This window comes from Falco cherrug, unplaced genomic scaffold (genome assembly GCF_023634085.1).
Source record: "Falco cherrug isolate bFalChe1 unplaced genomic scaffold, bFalChe1.pri scaffold_32, whole genome shotgun sequence".
NCBI lineage: Eukaryota > Metazoa > Chordata > Aves > Falconiformes > Falconidae > Falco > Falco cherrug.
Genome location: NW_026599478.1, coordinates 463,519 through 484,245, shown reverse-complemented (window position 1 = coordinate 484,245; position 20,727 = coordinate 463,519).

The following is a 20,727-nucleotide window of genomic DNA, read 5'->3' as shown; positions in this document are numbered from 1 at the left end:
CCACAGCCCACCAGAGCCCGTCCCGGCCCACCACAGCCCGTCCCTGAGCACCACAGCCCGTCCCAGCCCACCACAGACCACCACAGACTGTCCCAGCCCACCACAGCCCGTCCCAGCCCACCACTGCCCACCACAGCCTGTCCCGGCCCACTACAACTCGTCCCAGCCCACCACAGGCCACCACAGCCCACCACAGCCCGTCCCAGCCCACCACAACCCGTCCCAGCCCACCACAGCCCGTCCCAGCCCGTCCCAGCCCACCACAGGCCGTCACAGCCTGGCACAGGCCACCAGAGCTTGTCCCGGCCAACCACAGTCTGTCCCGAGCCACCACGGCCCGTCCCAGCCGACCACGACTGACCACTGCCCGTCCCAGCCCACCACGGCCTGCCCCAGCCCACCACAGCTCGTCCCTGCCCACCACAGCCCATCACAGCCCACCATGCCTTACCACTGCCCACCACGGCCCACCACAAACCGTCCCAGTTCACCACAGCCTGTCCCAGCTTACCACAGCGCACCACAGCCCGTCTCAGCTCACCACAGCCCGTCCCGGCCCACCACAGCCCGTCCCTGACCACGAAAGCCCGTTCCAGCCCACTACAACCCGTCCCAGCTGACCAGAGCCCGTCCTGGCCCACCACAGCCCGTCCTGGCCCACCACAGCCAGTCCCAGCTCACCACAACCCACCACAGCCCGCCCAAGCCCACCACAGCACACCACAGCCCACCACAGCCCGTCCAAGCCCACCACAGCACACCACAGCCCACCACAGCCCGTCCAAGCCCACCACAGCACGTTCCGGACCACCACAGCCCGTCCCAGCTCGTCCAAGCCCGTCCCAGCCCACCACGTCCCGTCCCAGTCCACCACGTCGCGTCCCAGGCAACCACGGCCCACCACAGCCCGTCCTGGCCCACCACAGCCCGTCCCGGCCCACCACAGCCCACCACAGCCCGTCCCAGCCCGTCCCAGCCCACCAGAGCCCGTGCCAGCTTACCACAGCCCGTGCCAGCCCATCTCAGCTCACCACAGCCCACCACAGACCGTCCCAGCACACCACAGCCCGTCCCAGCCAACCACAGCCCGTGCCAGCCAACCACAGCCCGTCCCAGCCAACCACAGCCCACCACAGACCACCACAGCCCGTCCCAGCCCACCACAGCCCTTTCCACACCACCAGAGCCCATCCCAGCCCACCACAACCCGTCCAAGCCCACCACAGCCTGTTCCAGCCCACCACAGCCCGTGCCAGCCCGTCCCAGTTTGTGCCAGCTTTTCCCAGCCCGTGCCAGCCCGTCCCAGCCCACCACAGCCCATCCCAGCCCACCACAGCATGTCCCAGCCCACCACAGCATGTCCCAGGCAACCACTGACCACCACAGCCCGTCCCAGTCTGTCCAGGCCCATCCCAGCCCACCACAGCCCGTCCCAGCCTAGAGCAGCCCGTCCCAGCCCACCATAGCCCGTCCCAGCCAACCACAGCCCACCACAGCCCGTCCCAGCCCACGACAGCCCGTTCCAGCCCACCACAGCCTGTCCCAGCCCACCACAGCCCACCAAAGCCCGTCTAAGCTCACCAGAACCCACCACAGCCCACCACGGCCCGTCCCAGCCCACCAAGGCCTTTCCCAGCCCACCACGGCCCGTCCCAGCCCACCACAGACCGTCCCAGCACACCACAGCCCACCAAAGCCCGTCTAAGCTCACCAGAACCCACCACAGCCCACCACAGTCCGTCCCGGCCCACTACAACTCGTCCCAGCCCACCACAGACCACCACAGCCTGTTCCAGACCACCAGAGCCCGTCTTAGCGCACCACAGACCGTCCCAGCCCACCAAAGCCCGTCCCAGCCCACCACAGCCCGTCACCGCCCAGCACAGACCATCCCCACCCACCATAGCCGGTCCCCGCCCACCACAGCCGGTCCCAGCTCGTCCCAGCCCTTCCCAGCTCACCACAGCCCGTCCCAGCCCACCACAGCCCATCACAGACCGTCCCAGCCCACCAGAGCCCGTCCCAGCTTACCACAGCCCGTGCCAGCCCGTCTCAGCTCACCACAGCCCACCACAGCCCGTCCCAGCCCACCACAGCCCGTCCCAGCCCACCACAGCCCACCACAGCCCGTCTCAGCTCACCACAGCCCACCACAGCCCGTCCCAGCCCACCACAGCCCGTCCCAGCCCACCACAGCCCGTCCCAGCCAACCACAGCCCTTTCCACACCACCAGAGCCCGTCCCAGCCCACCATAGCCCGTCCCAGCCCACCACAGCCTGTCCTAGCCCACCACAGCCCGTTCCAGCCCACCACAGCCCACCACAGCCCGTCCCAGTCCGTGCCAGCTCGTTCCAGCCCGTGCCAGCTCGTTCCAGCCCGTCCCAGCCCGTGCCAGCCCGTCCCAGCCCACCACAGCCCGTCCCAGCCCACCACAGCCCACCACAGCCCGTCCCAGCCCACCACAGCATGTCCCAGCCCACCACAGCCCGTCCCAGGCAACCACTGACCACCACAGCCCGTCCCAGTCTGTCCCAGCCCATCCCAGCCCACCACAGCCCGTCCCAGCCAACCACAGCCCACCACAGCCCGTCCCAGCCCACCACGGCCCGTCTCAGCTCACCACAGCCCGTCCCTACCCACCACAGCCCGTCCCAGCCCACCACAGCCCATCCCAGCCCGTTCCAAACCACCACAGCCCGTCCCAGCCCACCACAGCCCGTCCCAGCCCACCACAGCCCGTTCCAGCCCACCACAGCCTGTCCCAGGCAACCACAGCCCACCAAAGCCCGTCTAAGCTCACCAGAACCCACCACAGCCCACCACAGCCCACCACAGTCCGTCCCGGCCCACTACAATTCGTCCCAGCCCACCACAGCCCATCCCTGAAGCACCACAGCCCGTCCCAACCCACCACAACCCGTCCCAGCCCACCACAGCCCGTCCCAGCCCACCACGGCCCTTCCCAGCCCACCAGAGTCCGTCCCAGCCCACCACGGCCCGTCCCAGCCCACCACAGCCCGTGCCAGCCCACCACAGCCCGTCTCAGCCCACCACAGCTCGTCCCAGCCCACCACAGCCCGTGCCAGCCCACCACAGCCCGTCCCAGTCCATCTCAGCTCACCAAAACCAACCACAGCCCGTCCCAGCCCACCACAGCCCATTACAGCTTACCACAGCCCGTCCCAGCCTACCAGAGCCTGTTCCAGCCCACCACAGCCCACCACAGCCCGTCCCCGCCCACCGCAGCCCGCCCCCGCCCACCGCAGCCCGTCCCAGCCCACCACATCTCACCACAGCCCGTCCCAGCCCACCATGGCCCGTCCCAGCCCGTCCCAGCCCACCACAGCCCGTCCCAGCCCACCACAGCCCACTACAGACCGTCCCAGTCCACCAGAACCCGTCCCAGCCCACCACAGCCCGTCCCAGCCCACCATGGCCCGGCCCACCGCAGCCCCGCCCGGCCCACCGCAGCCCGTGCCGGCCCACCGCAGCCAATGCCGGCCTTCCAGAGCCGGTCCCAGGCAAACAGAGCCCTTCCCAGCCCACCAGAGCCCACCAGACCCCACCACAGCCTGTCCCAACCCATCCCAAACCACCACAGGCCGTCCCAGCCCAACACAGCCCACCACAGCCCGTCCCAGCCCACCACAGCCCGTCCCAGCCCACCACAGCCCTTCCCAACCCACCAGAGCCCGTCCCAGCCCACCATAGCACGTCCCAGCCCACCACAGCCCGTTCCAGCCCACCACAGCCCGTGCCAGCCCGTGCCAGTCCGTGCCAGCTCGTTCCAGCCCGTGCCAGCCTGTCCCAGCCCACCACAGCCCGTCCCAGCCCACCACAGTCCACCACAGGCCGTCCCAGCCTACAACAGCCCGTCTCAGCCCACCACAGCATGTCCCAGCCAACCACAGCCCACCACAGCCCGTCCCAGCCCACCACAGCCCGTCCCAGCCCACCACGGCCCGTCCCAGCCCACCACGGCCAACCACAGCCTGTCCCGGCCCACCACAGCCCGTCCCTGAAGCACCACAGTTCGTCCCAGGCAACCACGGCCCGTCCCAGCCCACCACAGCCCGTCCCAGCCCACCAAAGACCGTACCAGCCCACCAAAGACCGTCCCAGCCCACCACAGCCCACCACAGTCCATCTCAGCTCACCACAGCCCGTCCCAGCCCACCACAGCCCGTCCTAGCCCACCACAGCCCGTCCCAGCCCACCACAGCCCGTCCCAGCCAACCACAGCCCGTCCCAATCCGTCCCAACCCACCACAGCCTGTCCCAGCCCACCACAGCCCGTCCCAGCCCACCACAGCCCGTCCTAGCCCACCACAGCCCGTCCCGGCCCACCACAGCCCGTCCCAGCTCACCACAACCCACCACAGCCCGACCAAGCCCACCACACCACACCACAGCCCACCACAGCCTGTCCCAGACCACCACAGCCCGTCCCAGCCCACCACAGCATGTCCCAGCCCACCACAGCCCGTCCCAGCCCATCACAGCCCGTCCCAGCCCACCAGAGCCCAGCCCAGCCCACCACAGACCGTCCCAGCCCACCACAGACCGTCCCAGCACACCACAGACCGTCCCAGCACACCACAGCCCACCAAAGCCCATCTAAGCTCACCAGAACCCACCACAGCCCACCACAGCCCGTCCCAGCCCACCACGGCCCACCACGGCCTTTCCCAGCCCACCACGGCCCGTCCCAGCCCACCACAGACCGTCCCAGCACACCACAGCCCACCAAAGCCCGTCTAAGCTCACCAGAACCCACCACAGCCCACCACAGTCCGTCCCGGCCCACTACAACTCGTCCCAGCCCACCACAGACCACCACAGTTCGTCCCGGCCCACCACAGCCCGTCCCTGAAGCACCACAGCCCGTCCCAACCCACCACAACTCGTCCCAGCCCACCACAGACCACCACAGCCCGTCCCAGCCCACCACGGCCCTTCCCAGCCCACCACAGTCCGTCCCAGCCCACCACGGCCCGTCCCAGCCCACCAGAGCCCGTCCCAGCCCACCACGGCCCGTCCCGGACCACAACGGCCCGTCCCGGCTCACCACGGCCCGTCCCGGCTCACCACGGCCCGTCCCAGCCCACCACAGCCCGTCCCAGCCCACCACGGCCCGTCCCAGCCCACCACGGCCCGTCCCAGCCCACCACGGCCCGTTACAGACCATCAGAGCCCGTCCCAGCACGTCCCGGCCCACCACAGCCCGTCCCAGCTTACCACAGCCCACCACAGCCCGTCTCAGTTCACCACAGCCCACCACAGCCCGTCCGGGCCCACTACAACTCGTCCCAGCCCACCACAGGCCACCACAGCCCACCACAGCCCGCCCCAGCCCACCACAGCCCGTCCCAGCCCGTCCCAGCCCGTCCAAGCCCACCACAGCCCATCACAGCCCGGCACAGGCCACCAGAGCTTGTCCCGGCCCACCAGAGTCCGTCCCGAGCCACCACGGCCCGTCCCAGCCCACCACGACTGACCACAGCCCGTCCCAGCCCACCACGGCCTGTCCCAGCCCACCACAACTCGTCCCAGCCCACCACAGACCACCACAGACCGTCCCAGCCCACCACGGCCCTTCCCAGCCCACCACGGCCCGTCCCAGCTCACCACGGCCCGTCCCAGCCCACCACGGCCCGTCCCAGCCCACAACGGCCCGTCCCGGCTCACCACGGCCCGTCCCGGCTCACCACGGCCCGTCCCAGCCCACCACGGCCCGTCCCAGCCCACCACGGCCCGTCCCAGCCCACCACGGACCGTCCCAGCCCACCACGGACCGTCCCAGCCCACCACGGCCCGTCCCTGACCACGAAAGCCCGTTCCAGCCCACTACAACCCGTCCCAGCCCACCACAGCCCGTCCCAGCACACCACAGCCCGTCCTGGCTCACCACAGCCCGTCCCAGCTCACCACAACCCACCACAGCCCGCCCAAGCCCACCACAGCACACCACAGCCCACCACAGCACACCACAGCCCATCACAGCCCGTCCCAGCCCACCACAGGCCGTTCCAGACCACCACAGCCCGTCCCAGCTCGTCCCAGCCTGTCCCAGCCCACCACGTCCCGTAACAGCCCACCACGGCCCACCACAGCCCGTCCTGGCCCACCACAGCCCGTCCCGGCCCACCACAGCCCACCAAAGCCCGTCTAAGCTCACCAGAACCCACCACAGCCCACCACAGTCCGTCCCGGCCCACTACAACTCGTCCCAGCCCACCACAGCCCACCACGGCCCGTCCCGGCCCACCACAGCCCATCCCTGAACCACCACAGCCCGTCCCAGCCCACCACGGCCCGGCCCGGCCCGCCACGGCCCGGCCCGGCCCACCACGGCCCGTCTCAGCCCACCACGGCCCGTCCCAGCACGTCCCGGCCCACCACAGCCCGTCCCAGCTTACCACAGCCTACCACAGCCCGTCTCAGTTCACCACAGCCCACCGCAGCCCGTCCCGGCCCACCGCAGCCCGTCCCGGCCCACCGCAGCCCGTCCCAGCCCACCACAGCACATACAGCCCACCACAGCCCGTCCCAGCCCACCACAGCCCGTCCCAGCCCACCACAGCCCATCCCAGCCCGTCACAGCCCATCCCAGCCCGTCCCAGGCCACCAGAGCTTGTCCCGGCCCACCAGAGTCCGTCCCGAGCCACCACGGCCCGTCCCAGCCCACCACAGACCACCACAGTTCGTCCCAGCCCACCACGGCCTGTCCCCCGCCCACCACGGCCCGTCCCAGCCCACCACAGCCCTTTCCACAGTTTGTCCCCGCCCACCACGGCCTGTCCCAGCCCACCACAGCCCGTCCCAGCCCACCACAGGCCACTACAGCACACCACAGGCTACTACTAGCACACCACAAGCTGTCACAGCTCATCCCAGCCCGTCACAGCTCGTCCCAGCCCACCACAGCATGTCCCAGGCCGCCACAGCCCACCACAGCCAGTCCCGGCTCACCACAGCCCGTCCCAGCCCACAACGGCCTGTCTCAGCCCACCACGGCCCGTCCCAGCCCACCACGGCCCGTGCCAGCCCACCACGGCCCATCTCAACTCACCGCAGCCCGTCCCAGCCCAACACGGCCCAGCCCGTCCCACCACGTCCCTTCCAAGTCCACCACAGCCCACCACAGCCTGTCCCAGCCCACCACGGCCCGTCCCAGCCCGCCACGGCCCGTCCCAGCCCACCACAGCTCGTCCCAGCCCACCACGGCCCGTCCCAGCCCACCACGGCCCACCACAGCCCGTCCCAGCCCACCACAGTCCACCAAAGCCCGTCTAAGCTCACTAGAACCCACCACAGCCCGTCCCAGCCAACCACAGCCCGTTCCAGCCCACCACAGACCATCCCAGCGCACCACAGCCCGTCCCAGCCCCTCCCAGCCCGTCTCAGCCCGTCTCAGCTCACCACAACCCACCACAGCCCACCACAGCCCACAACAGCCCGTCCCAGCCCACCACAGACCATCCCAGCACACCACAGCCCGTCCCAGCTTACCACAGCCCACCACAACTCGTCTCAGCTCACCAAAGCCCACCACAGCCCGTCCCGGCCCACTACAACTCGTCCCAGGCCACCAGAGCCCAGCCCAGCCCACCACAGACCGTCCCAGCCCACCACAGCCCGTCCCAGCCCACCACAGACCGTCCCAGCACACCACACCCACCAAAGCCCGTCTAAGCTCACCAGAACCCACCACAGCCCACCACAGCCCGTCCCAGCCCACCACGGCCCACCACGGCCTTTCCCAGCCCACCACGGCCCGTCCCAGCCCACCACAGAACGTCCCAGCACACCACAGCCCACCAAAGCCCGTCTAAGCTCACCAGAACCCACCACAGTCCGTCCCGGCCCACTACAACTCGTCCCAGCCCACCACAGACCACCACAGTTCGTCCCGGCCCACCACAGCCCGTCCCTGAAGCACCACAGCCCGTCCCAACCCACCACAACTCGTCCCAGCCCACCACAGACCACCACAGCCCGTCCCAGCCCACCACGGCCCTTCCCAGCCCACCACAGTCCGTCCCAGCCCACCACGGCCCGTCCCAGCCCACCAGAGCCCGTCCCAGCCCACCACGGCCCGTCCCGGACCACAACGGCCCGTCCCGGCTCACCACGGCCCGTCCCGGCTCACCACGGCCCGTCCCAGCCCACCACAGCCCGTCCCAGCCCACCACGGCCCGTCCCAGCCCACCACGGCCCGTCCCAGCCCACCACGGCCCGTTTCAGACCATCAGAGCCCGTCCCAGCACGTCCCGGCCCACCACAGCCCGTCCCAGCTTACCACAGCCCACCACAGCCCGTCTCAGTTCACCACAGCCCACCACAGCCCGTCCGGGCCCACTACAACTCGTCCCAGCCCACCACAGGCCACCACAGCCCACCACAGCCCGCCCCAGCCCACCACAGCCCGTCCCAGCCCGTCCCAGCCCGTCCAAGCCCACCACAGCCCATCACAGCCCGGCACAGGCCACCAGAGCTTGTCCCGGCCCACCAGAGTCCGTCCCGAGCCACCACGGCCCGTCCCAGCCCACCACGACTGACCACAGCCCGTCCCAGCCCACCACGGCCTGTCCCAGCCCACCACAACTCGTCCCAGCCCACCACAGACCACCACAGACCGTCCCAGCCCACCACGGCCCTTCCCAGCCCACCACGGCCCGTCCCAGCTCACCACGGCCCGTCCCAGCCCACCACGGCCCGTCCCAGCCCACAACGGCCCGTCCCGGCTCACCACGGCCCGTCCCGGCTCACCACGGCCCGTCCCAGCCCACCACGGCCCGTCCCAGCCCACCACGGCCCGTCCCAGCCCACCACGGACCGTCCCAGCCCACCACGGACCGTCCCAGCCCACCACGGCCCGTCCCTGACCACGAAAGCCCGTTCCAGCCCACTACAACCCGTCCCAGCCCACCACAGCCCGTCCCAGCCCACCACAGCCCGTCCTGGCTCACCACAGCCCGTCCCAGCTCACCACAACCCACCACAGCCCGCCCAAGCCCACCACAGCACACCACAGCCCACCACAGCACACCACAGCCCATCACAGCCCGTCCCAGCCCACCACAGGCCGTTCCAGACCACCACAGCCCGTCCCAGCTCGTCCCAGCCTGTCCCAGCCCACCACGTCCCGTAACAGCCCACCACGGCCCACCACAGCCCGTCCTGGCCCACCACAGCCCGTCCCGGCCCACCACAGCCCACCAAAGCCCGTCTAAGCTCACCAGAACCCACCACAGCCCACCACAGTCCGTCCCGGCCCACTACAACTCGTCCCAGCCCACCACAGCCCACCACGGCCCGTCCCGGCCGACCACAGCCCATCCCTGAACCACCACAGCCCGTCCCAGCCCACCACGGCCCGGCCCGGCCCACCACGGCCCGTCTCAGCCCACCACGGCCCGTCCCAGCACGTCCCGGCCCACCACAGCCCGTCCCAGCTTACCACAGCCTACCACAGCCCGTCTCAGTTCACCACAGCCCACCGCAGCCCGTCCCGGCCCACCGCAGCCCGTCCCGGCCCACCGCAGCCCGTCCCAGCCCACCACAGCACATACAGCCCACCACAGCCCATCCCAGCCCACCACAGCCCGTCCCAGCCCACCACAGCCCATCCCAGCCCGTCACAGCCCATCCCAGCCCGTCCCAGGCCACCAGAGCTTGTCCCGGCCCACCAGAGTCCGTCCCGAGCCACCACGGCCCGTCCCAGCCCACCACAGACCACCACAGTTCGTCCCAGCCCACCACGGCCTGTCCCCGCCCACCACGGCCCGTCCCAGCCCACCACAGCCCTTTCCACAGTTTGTCCCCGCCCACCACGGCCTGTCCCAGCCCACCACAGCCCGTCCCAGCCCACCACAGGCCACTACAGCACACCACAGGCTACTACTAGCACACCACAAGCTGTCACAGCTCATCCCAGCCCGTCACAGCTCGTCCCAGCCCACCACAGCATGTCCCAGGCCGCCACAGCCCACCACAGCCAGTCCCGGCTCACCACAGCCCGTCCCAGCCCACAACGGCCTGTCTCAGCCCACCACGGCCCGTCCCAGCCCACCACGGCCCGTGCCAGCCCACCACGGCCCGTGCCAGCCCACCACGGCCCATCTCAACTCACCGCAGCCCGTCCCAGCCCAACACGGCCCAGCCCGTCCCACCACGTCCCTTCCCAGTCCACCACAGCCCACCACAGCCTGTCCCAGCCCACCACGGCCCGTCCCAGCCCGCCACGGCCCGTCCCAGCCCACCACAGCTCGTCCCAGCCCACCACGGCCCGTCCCAGCCCACCACGGCCCACCACAGCCCGTCCCAGCCCACCACAGTCCACCAAAGCCCGTCTAAGCTCACTAGAACCCACCACAGCCCGTCCCAGCCAACCACAGCCCGTTCCAGCCCACCACAGACCATCCCAGCGCACCACAGCCCGTCCCAGCCCCTCCCAGCCCGTCTCAGCCCGTCTCAGCTCACCACAACCCACCACAGCCCACCACAGCCCACAACAGCCCGTCCCAGCCCACCACAGACCATCCCAGCACACCACAGCCCGTCCCAGCTTACCACAGCCCACCACAACTCGTCTCAGCTCACCAAAGCCCACCACAGCCCGTCCCGGCCCACTACAACTCGTCCCAGGCCACCACAGCCCGTCCCAGGCCACCACAGCCCGACCCAGCCCACCAGAGCCCGTCCCGGCCCACCAGAGCCCGTCCCTGAGCACCACAGCCTGTCCCAGCCGACCACAGACCACCACGGCCCGTCCCAGCCCACCACGGCCCGTCCCAGCCCGCCACGACCCACCACTGGCCCACCACGGCCCACCACGGCCCGTCCTAGCCAAACACGGCGCACAACAGCCCACCACGGCTCACCACGGCCCACCACGGCCCACCACGGCTGACCACGGCCTGTCCCAGCCCACCACGGCCCGTCCCAGCCCACCACGGCCCGTCCCAGCCCACCACGGCCTGTCCCAGCCCACCACGGCCCGACCCAGCCCGTCCAAGAAAATCCTAGCCCACCGCAGCCTGTCCCAGCCCACCGCAGCCCGTCCCAGCCAAACACGGCGCACCACGGCCGACCACGGCCCGTCCCAGCCCACCACAGCCCGTCCCAGCCCACCACGGCCCGTCCCAGCCCACCACGGCCCGTCCACACCCACCACGGCCCGTCCCAGCCCGTCCAAGAAAATACTAGCCCACCGCAGCCTGTCCCAGCCCACCACAGCCCGTCCCAGCCAAACACGGCCCGTCCCAGGCCGTCCCAGCCCACCACAGCCCGTCCCAGACCGTCCCATCCCGTCCCAGCCCGCCACGGCCCGTCCCAGCCCACCACGGCCCGTCCCAGCCCACCACAGCCCACCACAGCCCATCCCAGCCCACCACAGCTCGTCCCAGCCCACCATAGCTCGTCGCAGCCCACCATGCCTTACCCCTGCCCACCACAGCCCACCACGGCCCACCACAGCCTGTCCCAGCCCACCACAGCCCGTCCCAGCCCACCACAGCCCACCACAGCCCGTCCCAGCTTACCATAGCCCACCACAGCCCGTCTCAGTTCATCACAGCCCACAACAGCCCGTCCCGGCCCACTACAACTCGTCCCAGCCCACCACAGGCCACCACAGCCCACCACAGCCCGTCACAGCCCACCACAGCCCACCACAGCCCGTCCCGGCCCACCACAGCCCGTCCCTGACCACGAAAGCCCGTTCCAGCCCACTACAACCCGTCCCAGCTGACCAGAGCCCGTCCCAGCCCACCACAGCCCGTCCTGGCCCACCACAGCCCGTCCCAGCTCACCACAAACCACCACAGCCCGCCCAAGCCCACCACAGCACACCACAGCCCACCACAGCACACCACAGCCCGTCCCAGCCCACCACAGGCCGTTCCAGACCACCACAGCCCGTCCCAGCTCGTCCCAGCCTGTCCCAGCCCACCACGTCCCGTAACAGCCCACCACGGCCCACCACAGCCCGTCCTGGCCCACCACAGCCCGTCCCGGCCCACCACAGCCCACCAAAGCCCGTCTAAGCTCACCAGAACCCACCACAGCCCACCACAGTCCGTCCCGGCCCACTACAACTCGTACCAGCCCACCACAGCCCACCACGGCCCGTCCCGGCCGACCACAGCCCATCCCTGAACCACCACAGCCCGGCCCGGCCCACCACGGCCCGTCCCGGCCCACCGCAGCCCGTCTCGGCCCACCGCAGCCCGTCCCGGCCCACCGCAGCCCGTCCCAGCCCACCACAGCCCGTCCCAGCCCACCACAGCCTGTCCCAGGCCACCACAGCACATACAGCCCACCACAGCCCGTCCCAGCCCACCACAGCCCGTCCCAGCCCACCACAGCCCGTCCCAGCCCGTCACAGGCCACCAGAGCTTGTCCCGGCCCACCAGAGTCCGTCCCAAGCCACCACGGCCCGTCCCAGCCCACCACAGACCACCACAGTTCATCCCAGCCCACCACAGTTCGTCCCAGCCCGCCACGGCCCGTCCCCGCCCACCACGGCCCGTCCCCGCCCACCACAGCCCACCACAGTTTGTCCCCGCCCACCACGGCCTGTCCCAGCCCACCACAGCCCGTCCCAGCCCACCACAGGCCACTACAGCACACCACAGGCCACTACTAGCACACCACAAGCTGTCACAGCTCATCCCAGCCCGTCACAGCTCGTCCCAGCCCGTCCCAGCCCACCACAGCCAGTCCCGGCACACCACAGCCCGTCCCAGCCCACGACGGCCTGTCTCAGCCCACCACGGCCCAGCCCATCCCGCCACGGCCCGTCCCTACCCGCCACGGCCCGTCCCGGCCCGTCCCAGCACACCACGGCCCGTCCCAGCCCGCCACAGCTCGTCCCAGCCCACCACGGCCCGTCCCAGCCCACCACAGCCCGTCCCAGCCCACACAGTCCACCAAAGCCCGTCTAAGCTCACTAGAACCCACCACAGCCCGTCCCAGCCAACCACAGCCCGTTCCAGCCCACCACAGACCATCCCAGCGCACCACAGCCCGTCCCAGCCCCTCCCTGCCCGTCTCAGCCCGTCTCAGCTCACCACAACCCACCACAGCCCACCACAGCCCGTCCCAGCCCACCACAGACCGTCCCAGCACACCACAGCCCGTCCCAGCTTACCACAGCCCACCACAACTCGTCTCAGCTCACCACAGCCCACCACAGCCCGTCCCGGCCCACTACAACTCGTCCCAGGCCACCACAGCCCGTCCCAGGCCACCACAGCCCGACCCAGCCCACCAGAGCCCGTGCCAGCCCACCACAGCCCGTCCCTGAGCACCACAGCCCGTCCCAGCCCACCACAGCCCGTCCCAGCCCACCACAGACCACCACAGACTGTCCCAGCCCACCACAGCCCTTCCCAGCCCACCACTGCCCACCAGAGCCTGTCCCGGCCCACTACAACTCACCACAGGCCACCACAGCCCGTCCCAGCCCACCACAGCCCGTCCCAGCCCACCACAGCCCGTCCCAGCCCACCATAGGCCGTCACAGCCTGGCACAGGCCACCAGAGCTTGTCCCGGCCAACCACAGTCCGTCCCGAGCCACCACGGCCCGTCCCAGCCGACCACGACTGACCACTGCCCGTCCCAGCCCACCACGGCCTGTCCCAGCCCACCACGGCCCGTCCCAGCCCACCACGGCCCATCACAGCCCACCACAGTTCACCACAGCCCGTCCCAGCACACCACAGACCGTCCCAGCCCACCACAGTCCACCAAAGCCCGTCTAAGCTCACTAGAACCCACCACAGCCCGTCCCAGCCCACCACGGCCCATCTCAGCTCACCACGGCCCGTCCCAGCCCACCACAGCCCGTCCCAGCCAACCACAGCCCGTCCCAGCCCGTCCCAACCCACCACAGCCTGTCCCAGCCCACCACAGCCCGTCCCAGCCCACCACAGCCCGTCCCAGCCCACCACAGCCCGTCCCAGCCCACCACAGCCCGTCACCGCCCAGCACAGCCCGTCCCAGCCCACCACGGCCTGTCCCAGCCCACAACGGCCCGTCCTGGCTCACCACGGCCCGTCCCGGCTCACCACGGCCCGTCCCAGCCCACCACGGCCCGTCCCAGCCCACCACGGCCCGTCCCAGCCCACCACGGCCCGTCCCAGCCCACCACGGCCTGTCCCAGCCCACCACAGCTCGTCCGAGCCCACCACAGCCCGTCACCGCCCAGCACAGACCATCCCCGCCCACCATAGCCGGTCCCCGCCCACCACAGCCGGTCCCAGCTCGTCCCAGCTCGTCCCAGCCCTTCCCAGCTCACCACAGCCCGTCCCAGCCCACCACAGCCCATCACAGACCGTCCCAGACCACCAGAGCCCGTCCCGGCTTACCACAGCCCGTGCCAGCCCATCTCAGCTCACCACAGCCCACCACAGCCCGTCCCAGCCCACCACAGCCCGTCCCAGCCCACCACAGCCCTTTCCACACCACCACAGCCCGTCCAAGCCCACCACAGCCCCCGTTCCAGCCCACCACAGCCCGTGCCAGCTCGTCCCAGCCCGTGCCAGCCCGTCCCAGCCCACCACAGCCCGTCCCAGCCCACCACAGCCCACCACAGCCCGTCCCAGCCCGGCACAGGCCACCAGAGCTTGTCCCGGCCCACCACAGTCCGTCCCGAGCCACCACGGCCTGTCTCAGCCGACCACGACTGACCACAGCCCGTCCCAGCCCACCACGGCCTGTCCCAGCCCACCACAGCCCGTCCCAGCCCACCACAGCCCATCCCAGCCTGTCCCAGCCTACAACAGCCCGTTCCAGCCCACCACAGCCCGTGCCAGCCCGTCCCAGTCCGTGCCGGCTCGTTCCAGCCCGTACCAGCTCGTTCCAGCCCGTGCCAGCTCATCCCAGCCCGTGCCAGCCCGTCCCAGCCCACCACAGCCCGTCCCAGCCCACCACAACCCGTCCCAGCCCGGCACAGGCCACCAGAGCTTGTCCCGGCCCACCACAGTCCGTCCCGAGCCACCACGGCCTGTCTCAGCCGACCACGACTGACCACAGCCCGTCCCAGCCCACCACGGCCTGTCCCAGCCCACCACAGCCCGTCCCAGCCCACCACGGCCCATCCCAGCCCACCACAGCCCGTCCCAGCCCGTCCCAGCCTACAACAGCCCGTCCCAGCCCACCACAGCCCGTCCCAGCCCACCACGGCCGGTCTCAGCTCACCACAGCCCGTCGCAGCCCACCACAGCCCATCCCAGCCCGTCCGAACCCACCACAGCCTGTCCCAGCCCACCACAGCCCGTCCCAGCCCACCACAGCCCGTCCCAGCCCACCACAGCCCATCCCAGCCCACCACAGCCCGTCCCAGCTCACCACAACCCACCACAGCCCGCCCAAGCCCACCACAGCACACCACAGCCCACCACAGCACACCACAGCCCACCACAGCCCGTCCCAGCCCACCACAGGCCGTTCCAGACCACCACAGCCCGTCCCAGCTCGTCCCAGCCTGTCCCAGCCCACCACGTCCCGTAAAAGCCCACCACGGCCCACCACAGCCCGTCCCAGCCCACCACAGCCCGTCCCGGCCCACCACAGCCCACCAAAGCCCGTCTAAGCTCACCAGAACCCACCACAGCCCACCACAGTCCGTCCCGGCCCACTACAACTCGTCCCAGCCCACCACTGCCCACCACGGCCCGTCCCGGCCCACCACAGCCCATCCCTGAACCACCACAGCCCGTCCCAGCCCACCACGGCCCATCCCGGCCCACCACGGCCCGTCCCGGCCCACCACGGCCCGTCCCAGCACGTCCCGGCCCACCACAGCCCGTCTCAGTTCACCACAGCCCACCACAGCCCGTCTCAGTTCACCACAGCCCACCGCAGTCCGTCTCAGTTCACCACAGCCCACCGAAGCCCGTCCCGGCCCACCGCAGCCCGTCCCGGCCCACCGCAGCCCGTCCCAGCCCACCACAGCCCGTCCCAGCCCACCACAGCACATACAGCCCACCACAGCCCGTCCCAGCCCACCACAGCCCGTCCCAGCCCACCACAGCCCATCCCAGCCCGTCACAGGCCACCAGAGCTTGTCCCGGCCCACCAGAGTCCGTCCCAAGCCACCACGGCCCGTCCCAGCCCACCACAGACCACCACAGTTCATCCCAGCCCGCCACGGCCCGTCCCCGCCCACCACAGCCTGTCCAAGCCCACCACAGCCCGTCCCAGCCCACCACAGCCCGTCCCAGCCCACCACAGGCCACTACAGCACACCACAGGCCACTACTAGCACACCACAAGCTGTCACAGCTCATCCCAGCCCGTCACAGCTCGTCCCAGCCCGTCCCAGCCCACCACAGCATGTCCCAGGCCCCAACACCCCACCACAGCCAGTCCCGGCTCACCACAGCCCGTCCCAGCCCACGACGGCCTGTCTCAGCCCACCACGGCCCATCCCAGCCCACCACGGCCCGTGCCAGCCCACCACGGCCCGTGCCAGCCCACCACGGCCCATCTCAACTCACCGCAGGCCCGTCCCAGCCCAACACGGCCCAGCCCGTCCCGCCACGGACCGTCCCCTACCCGCCACGGCCCGTCCCAGCCCGTCCCAGCCCACCACAGCCCGTCCCAGCCCACCACAGCCCACCACAGCCCGTCCCAGCCCGGCACAGGCCACCAGAGCTTGTCCCGGCCCACCACAGTCCGTCCCGAGCCACCACGGCCCGTTCCAGCCGACCACGACTGACCACTGCCCGTCCCCAGCCCACCACAGCGCTGTCCGAGCCCACCACAGCTCGTCCCAGCCCCACCATGCCTTACCACTGCCCACCCACAGCCCATCACGGCCCTCACACAAACCGTCCCAGTGCACCACAGCCTGTCCCAGCTTACCACAGCGCACCACACAGCCCGTCTCAGCTCACCACAGCCCACCACACAGCCCGTCCCAGCCTACAACAGCCCGTCCCAGCCCACCACAGCATGTCCCAGCCAACCACAGCCCACCACAGCCCGTCCCAGCCCACCACGGCCCGTCCCAGCCCACCACGGCCCGTCCCAGCCCACCACGGCCCACCACAGCCTGTCCCAGCCCACCACAGCCCGTCCCAGCCCACCACAGCCCGTCCCAGCCCACCACAGCCCGTCCCAGCTCACCACAACCCACGACAGCCCGCCCAAGCCCACCACAGCACACCACAGCCCACCACAGCCTGTCCCAGCCCGTCAAAGCCCGTCCCAGCCCACCACAGCCCGTCCCAGCCCACCACAGCCCGTCCCAGCCCATCACAGCCCGTCCTAGTCCACCAGAGCCCAGCCCAGCCCACCACAGACCGTCCCAGCCCACCACGGCACGTCCCAGCCCACCACGGCCCCGTCCCAGCCCACCACAGCCCACCAAAGCCCGTCTAAGCTCACCAGAACCCACCACAGCCCACCACGGCCCGTCCCAGCCCACCACGGCCCACCACTGCCCACACCACGGCCTTTCCCAGCCCACCACGGCCCGTCCCAGCCCACCACAGACCGTCCCAGCACACCACAGCCCACCAAAGCCCGTCTAAGCTCACCAGAACCCACCACAGCCCACCACAGTCCGTCCCGGCCCACTACAACTCGTCCCAGCCCACCACAGACCACCACAGACCGTCCCGGCCCACCACAGCCCCGTCCCTGAAGCACCACAGCCCGTCCCAGCCCACCAAAACTCATCCCAGCCCACCACAGACCACCACAGACCGTCCCAGCCCACCACGGCCCTTCCCAGCCCACCACGGCCCGTCCCAGCTCACCACGGCCCGTCCCAGCCCACCACAGACCATCCCAGCACACCACAGCCCGTCCCAGCTTACCACTGCCCACCACAACTCGTCTCAGCTCACCACAGCCCACCACAGCCCGTCCCGGCCCACTACAACTCGTCCCAGGCCACCACAGCCCGTCTCAGGCCACCACAGCCCGACCCAGCCCACCACAGCCCGTCCCAGCCCACCACAGCCTGTCCCTGAGCACCACAGCCCGTCCCAGCCCCACACAGCCCGTCCCAGCCCACCACAGACCACCATAGACTGTCCCAGCCCACCACAGCCCTTCCCAGCCCACCACTGCCCACCAGAGCCCGTCCCGGCCCACTACAACTCGTCCCAGCCCACCACAGGCCACCACAGCCCACCACAGCCCGTCCCAGCCCACCACAGCCCGTCCCAGCCCACCACAGCCCGTCCCAGCCCACCATAGGCCGTCACAGCCTGGCACAGGCCACCAGAGCTTGTCCCGGCCAACCACAGTCCGTCCCGAGCCACCACGGCCCGTCCCAGCCGACCACGACTGACCACTGCCCGTCCCAGCCCACCACGGCCTGTCCCAGCCCACCACGGCCCGTCCCAGCCCACCACGGCCCATCACAGCCCACCACAGTTCACCACAGCCCGTCCCAGCCCACCACAGACCGTCCCAGCCCACCACAGCCCACCACAGCCCGTCCCAGCCCACACAGTCCACCAAAGCCCGTCTAAGCTCACTAGAACCCACCACAGCCCGTCCCAGCCCACCACGGCCCGTCTCAGCTCAGCACGGCCCGTCCCAGCCCACCACAGCCCGTCCCAGCCAACCACAGCCCGTCCCAGCCCGTCCCAACCCACCACAGCCTGTCCCAGCCCACCACAGCCCGTCCCAGCCCACCACAGCCCGTCCCAGCCCGTCCCAACCCACCACAGCCCGTCCCAGCCCACCACAGCCCGTCCCAGCCCACCACAGACCACCGCAGACCGTACCAGCCCACCACGGCCCTCCCCAGCCCACCACAGTCCGTCCCAGCCCACCACGGCCCGTCCCAGCCCACCACAGCCCGTCCCAGCCCACAACAGTCCATTCCAGACCATCAGAGCCCGTCCCAGCACGTCCCGGCCCACCACAGCCCGTCCCAGCTTACCACAGCCCACCACAGCCCGTCTCAGTTCACCACAGCACACGACAGCCCGTCCCGGCCCACTACAACTTGTCCAAGCCCACCACAGGCCACCACAGCCCACCACAGCCCGTCACAGCCCTCCAAAGCCCGTCCCAGCCCACCACAGCCCGTCCCAGCCCACCACAGCCCATCCCAGCCCGTCACAGGCCACCAGAGCTTGTCCCGGCCCACCAGAGTCCGTCCCAAGCCACCACGGCCCGTCCCAGCCCACCACAGACCACCACAGTTCATCCCAGCCCAACACAGTTCGTCCCAGCCCGCCACGGCCCGTCTCAGCCCACCACAGCCCGTCCCAGCCCACCACAGCCCGTCCCAGCCCGTCCCAACCCACCACAGCCTGTCCCAGCCCACCACAGCCCGTCCCAGCCCACCACAGCCTGTCCCAGCTTACCATAGCCCACCACAGCCCGTCTCAGTTCATCACAGCCCACAACAGTCCGTCCCGGCCCACTACAACTCGTCCCAGCCCACCACAGGCCACCACAGCCCACCACAGGCCACCACAGCCCACCACAGCCCGTCCCAGCCCACCACAGCCCACCACAGCCCGTCCCAGCCCGGCACAGGCCACCAGAGCTTGTCCCGGCCCACCACAGTCCGTCCCGAGCCACCACGGCCCGTCCCAGCCGACCACGACTGACCACAGCCCGTCCCAGCTCACCACGGCCTGTCCCAGCCCACCACAGCCCGTCGCAGCCCACCATGCCTTACCACTGCCCACCACAGCCCACCACGGCCCACCACAAACCGTCCCAGTTCACCACAGCCTGTCCCAGCTTACCACAGCGCACCACAGCCCGTCTCAGCTCACCACAGCCCACCACAGCCCGTCCCGGCCCACCACAGCCCGTCCCTGACCACGAAAGCCCGTTCCAGCCCACTACAACCCGTCCCAGCTGACCAGAGCCCGTCCCAGCCCACCACAGCCCGTCCCGGCCCACCACAGCCCGTCCCAGCTCACCACAACCCACCACAGCCCGCCCAAGCCCACCACAGCACACCACAGCCCACCACAGCACACCACAGCCCATCCCTGAACCACCACAGCCCGTCCCAGCCCACCACGGCCCCGCCCGGCCCACCACAGCCCGGCCCGGCCCACCACGGCCCGTCCCAGCACGTCGCGGCCCACCACAGCCCGTCCCAGCTTACCACAGCCTACCACAGCCCGTCTCAGTTCACCACAGCCCACCGCAGCCCGTCCTGGCCCACCGCAGCCCGTCCCGGCCCACCGCAGCCCGGCCCGGCCCACCGCAGCCCGTCCCGGCCGACCGCAGCCCAGCCCGGCCCACCGCAGCTTGGCCCGGCCCACCGCAGCCCGTCCCGGCCCACCGCAGCCCGTCCCAGACCACCACAGCCTGTCCCAGCCCACCACAGCACATACAGCCCATCACAGCCCGTCCCAGCCCACCACAGCCCGTCCCAGCCCACCACAGCCCATCCCAGCCCGTCACAGGCCACCAGAACTTGTCCCGGCCCACCAGAGTCCGTCCCAAGCCACCACGGCCCGTCCCAGCCCACCACAGACCACCACAGTTCATCCCAGCCCAACACAGTTCGTCCCAGCCCGCCACGGCCCGTCCCCGCCCACCACGGCCCGTCCCAGCCCACCACAGCCCACCACAGTTTGTCCCGGCCCACCACGGCCTGTCCCAGCCCACCACAGCCCGTCCCAGCCCACCACAGGCCACTACAGCACACCACAGGCCACTACTAGCACACCACAAGCTGTCACAGCTCATCCCAGCCCGTCACAGCTCGTCCCAGCCCGTC